The sequence below is a fragment of the Eretmochelys imbricata genome, chromosome 7, assembly GCF_965152235.1.
Source record: "Eretmochelys imbricata isolate rEreImb1 chromosome 7, rEreImb1.hap1, whole genome shotgun sequence".
Taxonomy (NCBI): Eukaryota; Metazoa; Chordata; order Testudines; family Cheloniidae; genus Eretmochelys; species Eretmochelys imbricata.
Window position 1 is genome coordinate 86,091,631 of NC_135578.1, and position 12,164 is coordinate 86,103,794.

General features: G+C 43.3%; 1 protein-coding gene across 2 annotated transcripts in view; it reads left to right on the plus strand.

Moving 5' to 3' along the window:
• The window catches only part of IPMK (inositol polyphosphate multikinase), an 81,364-nt gene that overhangs the window by 12,993 nt on the left and 56,207 nt on the right, over positions 1-12,164 (plus strand). The window lies entirely within an intron of this gene.

Consider the following 12,164-nt stretch of genomic DNA (forward strand, 5'->3'; position numbering starts at 1 on the left):
CTAGTGAAAAAGTTTTTCCTAATACCCAACCTAAATCTCCCCCACTGCAACTTGAGACCATTACTCCTTGTCCTGTCGTCTGCTATCACTGAGAATAGTCTAGATCCATCCTCTTTTTGGATCCACCTTTCAGGTAGTTGAAAGCAGCTATCAAATCCCCCCACATTCTTCTCTTCTGTAGACTAAACAATCCCAGTTCCCTCAGGCTCTCCTCATAAGTCATGTGTTCCAGACCCATAATCATTTTTGTTGCCCTTCACTGGACTCTCTCCAATTTTTCCACATCCTTCTTGTAGTATGGGGCCCAAAACTGGACACAGTACTCCAGATGAGGCCTCACCAGTGTCGAATAGAGGGAAACAATCACGTCCCTCGATCTGCTGGCAATGCCCCTACTTATACATCCCAAAATGCCATTGGCCTTCTTGGCAACAAGGGCACCCTGTTGACTCATATCCAGCTTCTCATCCACTGTCACCAATAGGTCCTTCTCTGCAGAACTGCTGCCTAGCCATTCGGTCCCTAGTCTGTAGCGGTGCATTGGATTCTTCCGTCCTAAGTGCAGGACTCTGCACTTGTCCTTGTTGAACCTCATCAGATTTCTTTTGGCCCAATCCTCCAATTTGTTTAGGTCCCTCTGTATTCTATCCCTACCCTCCAGCGTATCTACCACTCCTCCCAGTTTAGTGTCATCCACAAACTTGCTGAGGGTGCAATCCACACCATCCTCCAGATCATTTATGAAGATATTGAACAAAACCGGCCCCACGACTGACCCTTGGGGCACTCCGCTAGATACCAGCTGCCAACTAGACATGGAGCCATTGATCACTAGCGGTTGAGCCCGACAATCTAGCCAACTTTCTACCTACCTTGTAGTGCATCCATCTAGCCCATACTTCTTTAACTTGCTGACAAGAATACTGTGGGAGACTGTGTCAAAAGCTTTGCTAAAGTCAAGGAACAACATGCTTTCCCTTCATCCACAGAATCAGTTATCTCATCATAGAAGGCAATTAGATTAGTCAGGCATGACTTTCCCTTGGTGAATCCATGTTAACTGTTCCTGAGCACTTTCCTCTTGTCTAAGTGCTTCAGAATTGGGTCCTTGAGGACCTGCTCCATGATTTTTTCGGGGACTGAGGTGAGGCTGACTGGCCCGTAGTTCCCAGGATCCTCCTTCTTCCCTTTTTTTAAAGATTGGCACTACATTAGCCTTTTTCCAGTCTTCCGGGACTTCCCCGGATCGCCATGAGTTTTCAAAGATAATGGCCAATGGCTCTGCAATCACATCCGCCAATTCCTTTAGCACTCTCAGATGCAACGCATCCGGCCCCATGGACTTGTGCACGTCCAGCTTTTCTAAATAGTCCCGAACCACTTCTTTCTTCACAGAGGGCTGGCCACCTCCTCCCCATGCTGTGCTGCCCAGTGCATAGTCTGGGAGCTGACCTTGTTCGTGAAGACAGAGGCAAAAAAAGCATTGAGTACATTAGCTTTTTCCACATCCTCTGTCACTAGATTGCCTCCTTCATTCAGTAAGGGGCCCACACTTTCCTTGGCTTTCTTCTTGTTGCCAACATACCTGAAGAAACCCTTCTTGTTACTCTTAACATCTCTCACTAGCTGCAACTCCAGGTGTGATTTAGCCTTCCTGATTTCACTCCTACATGCCCGAGCAATATTTTTATACTCATCCCTGGTCATTTGTCCAATCTTCCACTTCTTGTAAGCCTCTTTTTTGTGTTTAAGATCAGCAAGGATTTCAGTGTTAAGCCAAACCAAATGCACGGGCCAGGTAGGGCTTTGGGATCATGCACCTGTTCCATGGGCAACAATTCCACGTATAACACTTGCAAAACAAACAAAAAAAGAAAAACCAACCACCACCACCACACCTATTTTCTCTCATTGCAAAACCACTATGTGTACTTCAGCTTCTTATTCCACCCCAGTTTTCTATATAATGTCTCAAAATCCTATGTTTAGAAATGTAGTATATATGGCCCATCCCTCCAGTTTTGACTCATTGTTGAGAGAATAATTGCATTCTCCACTCTATTAACAAACCAGATCCATTAATTTAAAAGAAACGAGCAAAACTTCCCTTCTAACTGGGTGAAATTCCCAGTCTGTTCTGAATGGACCATGATGAAATTTATATACAGTCTAAATTTATTGCCTTCTTGGATTTGCTTTATTGGTACCTGAGATAATTGTAACAAACACAGGCTGATGTTTAAGTCTCCTTGCCAAGGTTTTGCTGTTTCTAGGGTTTTCCCTGGAGGACTTCCTCTTCACCTTGTTCTCTCTACCTCAGCGAGTTGCTCCAATCCTAACATGCATAGGTTGGAGCAAATTGGACAAGAGAACATGGAAATCTTCATATCGGATCAAACTGGTAGTCCATCTAGTCCAGTATCCTGTTTTTCAAAGTGGCCAATACCATAATTTTCAGGAGAAGGTTCAAGAAACCCTGTAGTGGACACCTTGCTATTAACCTTTTCCATGTTGAAATAAACCATTTATTCCTAGTGTGAGAGGTTGGACCCCCCCCCGCTCCCCCTTTTCCAGGGCGCCACCTGCTGTGTTGGGGTCCCACGAGCCCACCTGTCTCACCATGGGTCCCCCCAACTGTGTGCTGCTGTGTCAGGATCTCCAGCCCCTGTCCAGCACACACAGAGGTAGTGACACACCCAGCTGCAGAATCACATAGAGACTGCAATTAGCTCTCTGTGGGAGGACTGAGCTAGGGGAATGCCCAGCTTTCCTGTGCGTACGCACTCTGGAGCGTAAACCCAAAATTATATTGTCTTGCGCTGCACAGAGAGATCTGTACAGCATAAGCTCGTAAAAATTGCCCCCTTCCTGAATGTGGAGGGAAATATGCACAGCTTTGTGCCCCCAAGATATGAATTGCACAAACTGGGTTTTGAAATAAACAAAAAATAAGTTTTTTATTAACTACAAAAGGTAAATTTTAAGTGATTCTAAGGGATAGCAAACAGAACAAAGCAGATTACCGAGCAAATAAAACAAAATACGCAACCTAAGCTTAATTCACTAAAGAAACACAAAAGCTTATGCCCAGATAAATTTGTTAGTCTCTAAGGTGCCACAAGTACTCCTCATTCACATTACAAATAGTAATTTCTCACCCTAAATGTTGTTTTAGGCAGCTTACTCTGCAGCTTAGAGTTTATTTCTCTTCACAGGCTAGACCCCTGTCTCAGTCTAGACTCGGCCCTTGCTTTTCCCCAGCTTAGTTCCTTTGTTTCTTCAGTTTCTTTCAGCAGTCTTCCTTCTTGGATGGGGAAGCAATGGAGAATAAGAAGCTTGATTGACTCACTTCCTAGCCTTAAATAGGATTTACGTAAAGCGGGAATCCTTTGTTTCCAGTGAAAAAATACCAGCAGTGTCCAAGGTGGTACTTCGTACCAGCTGACATCCTCACATGATGCTGCAGTGTCAAAGCAACATCCCAGGAAGCTTCTCAGGAAGGTGGGAGATTAGTATCTTCAAAGTTCTATTGTCCTTCTTAAATGGCCCATTCAGGCTGATTGCCTACTGTCTGGGGGGCATTCCCCCAAGTACATGCACAGTTGTAATTGTTACATAATCAATATTTTGAACTTCAGATACAGAAATGATACATGTATACAAATTAGATAATCACATTCAGCAAATCATAACCAATGATACCTTACATTTTATGCAAGATGGGTCATGTATCTTAGTTATGCCATATTCATATCATAACAATATTTCTATGAAGAATATGGGGTGTAACGTCACACTTAGTGCCATATTTTCAGTCTGTTGGCCAGTTTCCTGTAGTACTATAAAATATTTTTGGGGTTTGTAGGAAAATTTTTAATTTGCATCTTAATAAATATTCATTTTCTTCTATATACATTATAAATAAAAATAAGATATTAAATGTTTGAACTGCTTAGATTTTAGATTCACTTTGCAGGTGTACAGGGATTTATGTAGAGTCTTTAATTGTTAGTACAAGACATAATTTGTAGTGTGCATGCCTACAAAGCAGGCATTAATGTTATATGATTGTATTTATGTGGCATAATCAGTCTTTTCTGGCAGAATAAGATGAATACAACCAGTTTGCCAAATGACTTGAGAATAACCATGTTCATACCACACCGATTATTTTCTTATACATGCTTTGTAGTGATCACCAAAGATAATATGGGTTTTATAAAAAAAAAGGTTTTTGGAGTGAAATGTTTGGTCTATGTGTTTTCAAATGGCACAATCCAGAAACTGGTGTGTGTGTGTGTGTTTTTAAGAAGTCCATAGTCAAATCTGTAGATTAGTAAGAAATATTATTGAATACTTGTTGCTGAGATTTTTGTGTCCTTAACTCTTTCTATGTTTTGGACTTGAAAGTTAAAGATTTTTCTAATCGAGTGAGGTCACCAGAATATTTTCTGTTTTGGGATTGTGTGTGTTGATACCAAATTGACTGCAGTAAACAACAAGTGAAAACAATATTTACTTATTAATGTAACTTGATAATTGATGTTATGAGACTGTTAAACAAAATCACAACTCTTTGGTTACAAGAGGCTCAGCAGGAGCCATCTAAACCTAAATGTAAATATTTCCCTGAAGTTTCAGGATGGCTACAAAGGACATAATCCAGGCTAAGTGGTAATTTCCCAGCAAGAATAGGAGGCTGAATACAGGTGTCTTTGAAGAATGATAAAATAAAGGATAAACTCGGCTGGGCAAGTTCCTAGACCCTGATAGAGAGATGCCATCACCACCCAAACCCTCAATTCTTCCTTGAAAATCCAGGGAATGGAAACTTTCAGATATCTGAGGAAAAACTTTAAAGTATTAACTTCCATCATGCAGGATTTGTTTGTCTGTCTATTTTCATAAACCCATGTGAAAGAAGCTTGAGGACTAAACTAAGGAGATCACTTCTTTGTAATGCCACCATGGATGGAGTTGCTCTTTCAGGGAATTCCATTGCTACTAGGGTGGTGGCCAGAAATCAGTTTTAATTAAGAACTCCAGGAAAAGGATTCATCTGCTTAACAAATCCTGGTATTGACCAAGATTTGGGGGAGCAAGCTATTTGGGAGAAACCTTGGAAGAAACACTAATTGAAAAGGAAAAGCATGTGTTACTAATCTCCAACTACTCAAGCTAAAAGTAGAGCATGGATAGTGTTCTAGATAGAATAAATTCTTTTGTTTGTGTGGGCAGAGTCACTATAGGAGAGAGCAAGAATATAGCAAGAACAGACAATGGAGTGGGAGGAAGTAGGGGAGGGATTTTCAGATACAATGACTTGAATGCCACCTTCATCTTAATTTGTCCATTAACATACCACCAGGTGTGTTTGTGCTCCCTATTCCTCCAAATGAAATCATCTGGCTCTCCTGAAATTGAAGGACTTAATTTCTGTTGGCAGTTGTCTGAAAATGACAGATAATATGGCAACTGTTGTCTCTTTCAGTAGGACAGCAGAAGCTCCCTTAATGGCTAATCTCCATTGAGCAGAGAGCCAAGTGCCACTGATACAGGTAATCACAAAATAGGAGTCTTACAGTAAACAGCAAGGCAGACTTGCTCAGTGGGACAATATTGAATCAATTAAAGTGGAGCCTGCACCAAACAACAAATTTAATAGCAATAATGACCCAGAAGGGGAAATCACAGTTGAATCTCTTCAGAAGCAGATGGTAAATCCAAAAAGCCAAGATAATTTTCAGGAATCAGTGAAAATGTAAAACCTGTTTAGTCAACTCTCCAACTTCTGCCTAAATATGGATAACTAGGTTGAGTTTTTTCTTTGATTGTTTTCCTGGGAGACCTAAATTTGGCCAGGGAGCGAGACCTTTTCAATCCAACAATCCTCTAGTTAACAAAGTAAAACTTGGCTTGCTTGCTTATTTGTTTTTTATGAGATTATTTCATTGGGTAAATCATATTTTGCTTTACTCTACCACAGGGGTGAGCAAACTTTTTGGCCCGAGGGCCACATCTGGGTGGGGAAATGGTATGCAGGACCATGAATGTAGGGCTGGGGCAGGGGGTTGGGGTGCAGGAGGGAGGGCGAGGTGTGGAAGGGGGTGCGATATGCAGGAAGGGGCTATGGGTAAGGAGTTGGGGTGCAGGAGTGGTGCAGGGTGCAGCATGGGGCTCAGGGCAGAGGGTTGGGATGCAGGATGTGGTGCAGAGTGTGGGAGTGGGCTCAGGGCAGGGGGCTCAAGGCAGGGGTTTAGGGGGCTCAGCGGGCTCAGGGCAGGCGTGCGGGGTGCAGGAGGGGTTTGGGCTCTTGCCCGGCACCACTTACCTCGAGTAGCTGTGGGGGGGAGGCAGCAGCGTTAAAGCAGGCTCCATACCTGCCCTGGCCCTGCGCCGCTCCCAGAAGTGGCCAGCATGTCTGGCAGTGGCTTCTGGGAGTGGGGTGGGTCAGGCGGCTCCACTGTGCGCTGCCCTTGCCCGTGGGTGCGACCCCCAGAGCTCCCATTGGATGCAGTTCCCCGTTCCCAGCTAATGGGAACTGCAGGGGGTGGTGCCTGCAGGTGAGGGTAGTGCATGGAGCCCTCTTCTCCCCTGGCCCACCCCCTCCCCCAGGGGAGGCAGGGAGCTTGCCTTAGCCCCGCTGCCCCATGGGGCTGGCAATCCCACAGGCCAGACTGAAAGCCCTGACAGGCCAGATCTGGCCCTTGGATTGTAGTTTGCCTTCCCCTGCTCTACAAGAACGTGTGGCAATCTACACTGATGGGAAATGACAAATAGTGATTATCTCTGTTAGTAGGGAGGGGAAAAAATAAACTGTAACAGGAGACTGCAAGACAAATACTGAAACTGTCCCCTATAAAATGCAATTTACTAACAGATTAACGATCAGTAATTTTAGTTAATGGCTTACTAGACATTGCTTAAATTGATAGCTTTAAAGAATGTGTGTACCAATTTTAAAATAGTAGTGTTAACTTTGTCATGTGCTATGAATATGTGGCTAGGATCTGCTGTGAAAACTGCAGAGAACCTCTTCCTCTTTCAAATAAATTATTTTCCCTCAGGCTCTTGTCCTCATTTTCAGGCACATACTCTGGAGGCTGCATAAAGAAGTGGCCCATATCTTACTGAATAGGGGTGTAGAACTATCCAGAAAGTAGTACCACCACTTCATTTCTAATGGCTCTACCTAGTTAAAAGACTGAGGATTCTCTTGCTGTTCATTGGTTGCAATTCATTTCAGCAGACTTCCAAATCCATGAGCAGGGAGAAGAGAAAACATGTCCTTCGTGGGTTTTTCCGTTTTTGAGAATTTCTTACACTGCAACAGATTGTGATAACTCACTTGCGCATTGCAGCCTAATGGAAACGTGTAGTTGGAGCCCGTGGGAAACTACAGAGAAATTGCAAGACAAGAGGGAGATTAGTGTTTTTGGGGGTGTGTGATTGTAACTCTAATATGGCAGCTCTTCTGTTTTTCCCACTTGTGATCTTTTTTTTCTTTTGTTTCTGGGGAAACTGCTTTCTCCTGCTGCCAGCTAATGTAATCTTGTAGCTCAAATAGTAGCAGTCATTACTGTAGGTTTAGGGTTCAAACCCTGTTGATTGATGATGTGGCTGTGAGGAAGCTATTTGTTTCTCATACCAGAAGTTGGCTTTTACATTTTTCTTTACTTTAAAATTAAAACTCATAAACTAAGACAGTGCATACATGAAATCCCATTTAAAAACATTAGTTAGGCTGCCGAGTCAAGCACTTGTTCACTAGGAAAAAAGATTTATGGTTTACCATGCAACCTTAATTCTGTACCTCTGTGCATATACCTTATACCGTAGTCTTAAAGACATAACTTGGTGTTACTTTCACCCCTGACTTTGGGGAAAAAAAGTTAGAGGATTTACCAGTATGCCGGAGTCCTGAGCAGGGGGCGTGGCCTTAAAGGAAGAAGCAGGGCCTTAAATCCCCGGGCCCTTAAAATCTTGATTTAAAGGGCCCGGGGCTCCAGCTGAGGTAGTGGTGGCTGGGAGCCCAGGGCCCTTTAAATCACCCCCGAGCTACCAGCTGCAGAGGCGGCTGGGAGCACCAGGGCTGGGGGGTGATTTAAAGGGCCCAGGGCTGCAGCTGCCACTACCGCAGCGGAGCCCTGGGCCCTTTAAATCACTGAGGAGCCCTGGGGGCTCCCAGCTGCTACCGCTACCCTGGGGTTCTGGGCTCTGGCAGAGCTTTAAAGGGCCTGGGGCTCCGCTGTGGTAGCGGCTGCCGGAACCCCGAGCCCTTTAAATCCCCATCTGAGCCCTGCTGCCCGAGCCCTACGGTAGCAGTGCTCGAGCTTCGTCAGGGATTTAAAGGGCCGTGGGGCTCCAGCCACCGCTACCACCCTGGCCCTTTAAATTCCCCCCGGAGCCCCGCCGCCACTACCCCAGGGCTTTGGCAGCAGGGCTCTGGCAGGGATTTAAAGGCCCAGGGTGGTAGCAGCGGCTGTAGCACCAGGGCCCTTTAAATCCCCGCCAGAGTCCCGCTGCCGCTACCCCAGGGCTCGGGCAGCAGGGCTCAGGCTGGGATTTAAAGGGCCCCGGGGCAGAAGCAGCGGCTGGAGCTCTGGTGCCCCTTAAATCCCTGCTGGAGCCCCACTGCCACTACCCCAGGGCTTTAAATTGCCGTCTGGGAAAGCCGGTCCCAGTATGGCGCACTGGCTCTTACCGGTACGCTGTACCGGGGCATATCGGCTTACTTTCACCTCTGCCCAAAGGACACTTGTTTCATTCACCATACAGGCTGGCTGTGCAAGAAAGCAGAATTGACTGTTGCCCAGGCAACCCTAATATGCCATTCTTTTTTTTAGTGTATTTGAAATTAAATATCACTCATTTAATGTATGTATATTAGTACAGGTGCAACAGATACATTTTTCACTTGAAGCCTGATCCTGAATTCCTTGTGCTCCCATTTGTTCTATGGAGCCACTGTGACTTTGAGTGTATGGGCAACATTGGATAGGGGTCATGGGCACTGGACCAGGGCGGCCATGGCCCCATCACTTTTTACCAGCCGTAAGGACAAGTGATGTGGGAGGGAGGGAGTGGAGAGGAGCGAGTGGGGGTGGGGCTTTGGGGGAAGGGGTGGCATGGGGGCAGAGCCTGGGGAAGGGGTGGCGTTGGAGCACGGTTCAGGTGCTGGTGGGGGGGCCCCCACACTTTTAGGGAGCTTCTGCCACTCCTGCTTGCAGTCCTAAGTGATCATCTTCCCTCTCTCTCTCTTTCCCCTTCCCCTCCACCATAGTAAAGCAGCAGCTTGCTTCAGTCCTAGAGGATTTTTTGCTTTGCTTCTTCCAATTATAATTAGGATTCCAGTGACTTGAGGCAGCTCAAAAGAATTTGATGGTTCACCCTCCCCATCAATTGCAAAAAGTCAGCCCACTATTTGAAGGAGGTATCTGGGTTGGAAGATTTCTAATGGAACTGTAACAACTAACAAGGCTCAGCCTATGTAGGGCAAAGCATGATAAGGCAGCCTGTGTTCCATAAACTATTCTTTTGCTGGTTATAGAAAATGAAGTAGATCAGGGAGGCAAGGCATCTTTTGCTGCAGGTTGAATTACAGTATTTAATAAACCCAGTTAATCATTTTTACAGTCTTAGTTCAGATAACTATGCTTCCCTAAAAAAGAAATGAACAGGAGCTCTGTCACTCCATCACTGTACTAATGTACTTTTGCCCCTCTGCAATGTTATATAGAAGAAACAGTTTCAAACAATAGAATTCAAAGAATTTTCTTATCCCTTAGGATTTTATCTGGGGGATCTTGTCTTGCATAAGGTGTATATTAAATTGAACCTCACTGTATTAAACATACCTTAAAAAGACCTGTCAATTTAAAACAAATTTCTAACTAAGTTGTTTGTTTATTATAATTAAATAGTTAAAAGTAACTAAGATTATAAACTTAATTAGAATATTTATTCTGTGTTCAGATTGATTACTTCGCATTTGTACGCTGAGAGTTTCATTGCTTCTTCTGAATATTCTGTTTTTCTTTTTGTGTGGGTCTTTCATGCAGTACAAGGGGATAGAAAAAGACTTAACAAAAAAGAAATGCAACTTGCAACACCTTAAAAATGTCCCAGGGGGAAACAAGGGCATGCATTTCCTTAAACTACTTTTTCTTAAATGACTAGATTTCAAGGTAGCAATATCTGTTTAAAAGTCCCTTCTCTCTTACTCTATCCCAAAAGCAGTGGCTAGAAAACTAGCAGATCTCTGGCATAGATCTGAGTAAACTGAGGATCTTTCAGGGCACAATGCAAAGTTAAAGAGGTGGGGAAGAGCCAACTTCATTTGCATATTTTCAGTAAGAGGGTGTCTTGCCACCAGTTCTTCAACCTCACTGCCTTAGGAGGTTTTGCACAGATAAACCTGAAGGCAGCATTTGCACCTGCAGGTGGAAAAAGAAATGTATTTTGTACCTGTCATCCACTGAGGCAGTATGTAAAGCTACTACTTAAAGCTTTTCTAGATAGGCTATCAACTGACGTTAAAAAGTGTTTTCTAAAATACTTGAAAATCTTGAAAACACAATCTCATCCATAGTCGAAAGAGTGTGTCGTTTCAGCCTGTTTGTGGAATTCAGTCATATGTCCAGGTCATCTTCTTGATCTGTGTATAACCAGAGTTGCTCTTAAGGGATATGAATGTGATTGGTTAAGTAAGAAAGCTATAATTGAATTTGGGCTATTTGATTCTTAACGCTCATGACCTTCTTTTCTTGTCTGGCTTGTTAGATGTAGCCCTTTGTAGAATTTCAATTGTCTAGTCTTCATGTTCATTGCTGTGTTTACAGAGAGACCATATTTTGCCAAAAGAAAAGGAGTACTTGTGGCACCTTAGAGACTAACCAATTTATTTGAGCATGAGCTTTCGTGAGCTACAGCTCACTTCATCGGATGCAGACCGTGGAAAGTGATCGGATGCATCCGATGAAGTGAGCTGTAGCTCACGAAAGCTCATGCTCAAATAAATTGGTTAGTCTCTAAGGTGCCACAAGTACTCCTTTTCTTTTTGCAAAGACAGACTAACACGGCTGTTACTCAGAAACCTGTCATATTTTGCCAGTTTCAAATGAGCCTCAATTTGGCCTCCCCCCATTTTAAATTTTTTTTATTTTTATTTATTTATTTTTTTTGCATGCTCAAACATGCGTCCCAACACCTGCATGCTACTGTGTGTGTGCAGTGGTGTTAGTGCTTGAAAAGTATGTGGAGAGGTACACGCGCATGGATGCCATTTCTTGAAAATTTGGCCCCTGGTCCTTTATTCTCCATAAACAGTACAAAATATTTGTTTGAAAACATGGTAAATAAATTTTAAAACAGTCCACTCATGCTGTTGGTGCCATCACATTTTACTGATGACATGGCATATGCCACTGTGAACAATTTAACTTTCTCCACTTAGTTCAGGCAATTCTATACAGTATTTAGTTAGAACCATCAGACCAAACAGCAGTATTGACAATACAATAAGAAAACCCTATACACCACAACATAACAGAAGAAACCGATATTTCAATTAGTTTGCTAGATAACTTAAAATGGCATGAGTGAGAAAAAATAGCAGATAAAATAGTTCTCTAACGGGGAAAACAGATCAATACAAGCTGTTTTTAATTAAACTATTTACATTATTAATAATAATGTGGGCCCAACAGTGTGCAGTGCCCATATATCCATGATATAGTTATACAAACATGCTCAAATTACAATCCAGATCACTACTAATTTATTCGCACAGTACAGTAGGGTTTGTTTAAACTTGTAAAGTCGGGAGTTTTAGTTTGGCAACAGAACACTGGAGCTCAGGCTAAAATACAGATTTTGAAGGATAATTTTCTGTGCTGTAGTAACTCGGAGTATAATATGAGTATAGCTATGGAAAGACAGTTACACTATACTTAATTTTTCTGCATCATTTTAGAATGTAAACATAAGACTACATGAACCATAGTTAGTGTTTAGTACTAACGCCTTGTTCTAATATGCCATAGTTCAGTTAAGGCAGCACTTCATTTCCTGTTGTTGCTTTATTTATCACATGATCTCGGTAGACTGTTAATAGATCATTGAGAAAAGCGTGGGTTGACTTAACACCACCCGTCCCCCCGAAT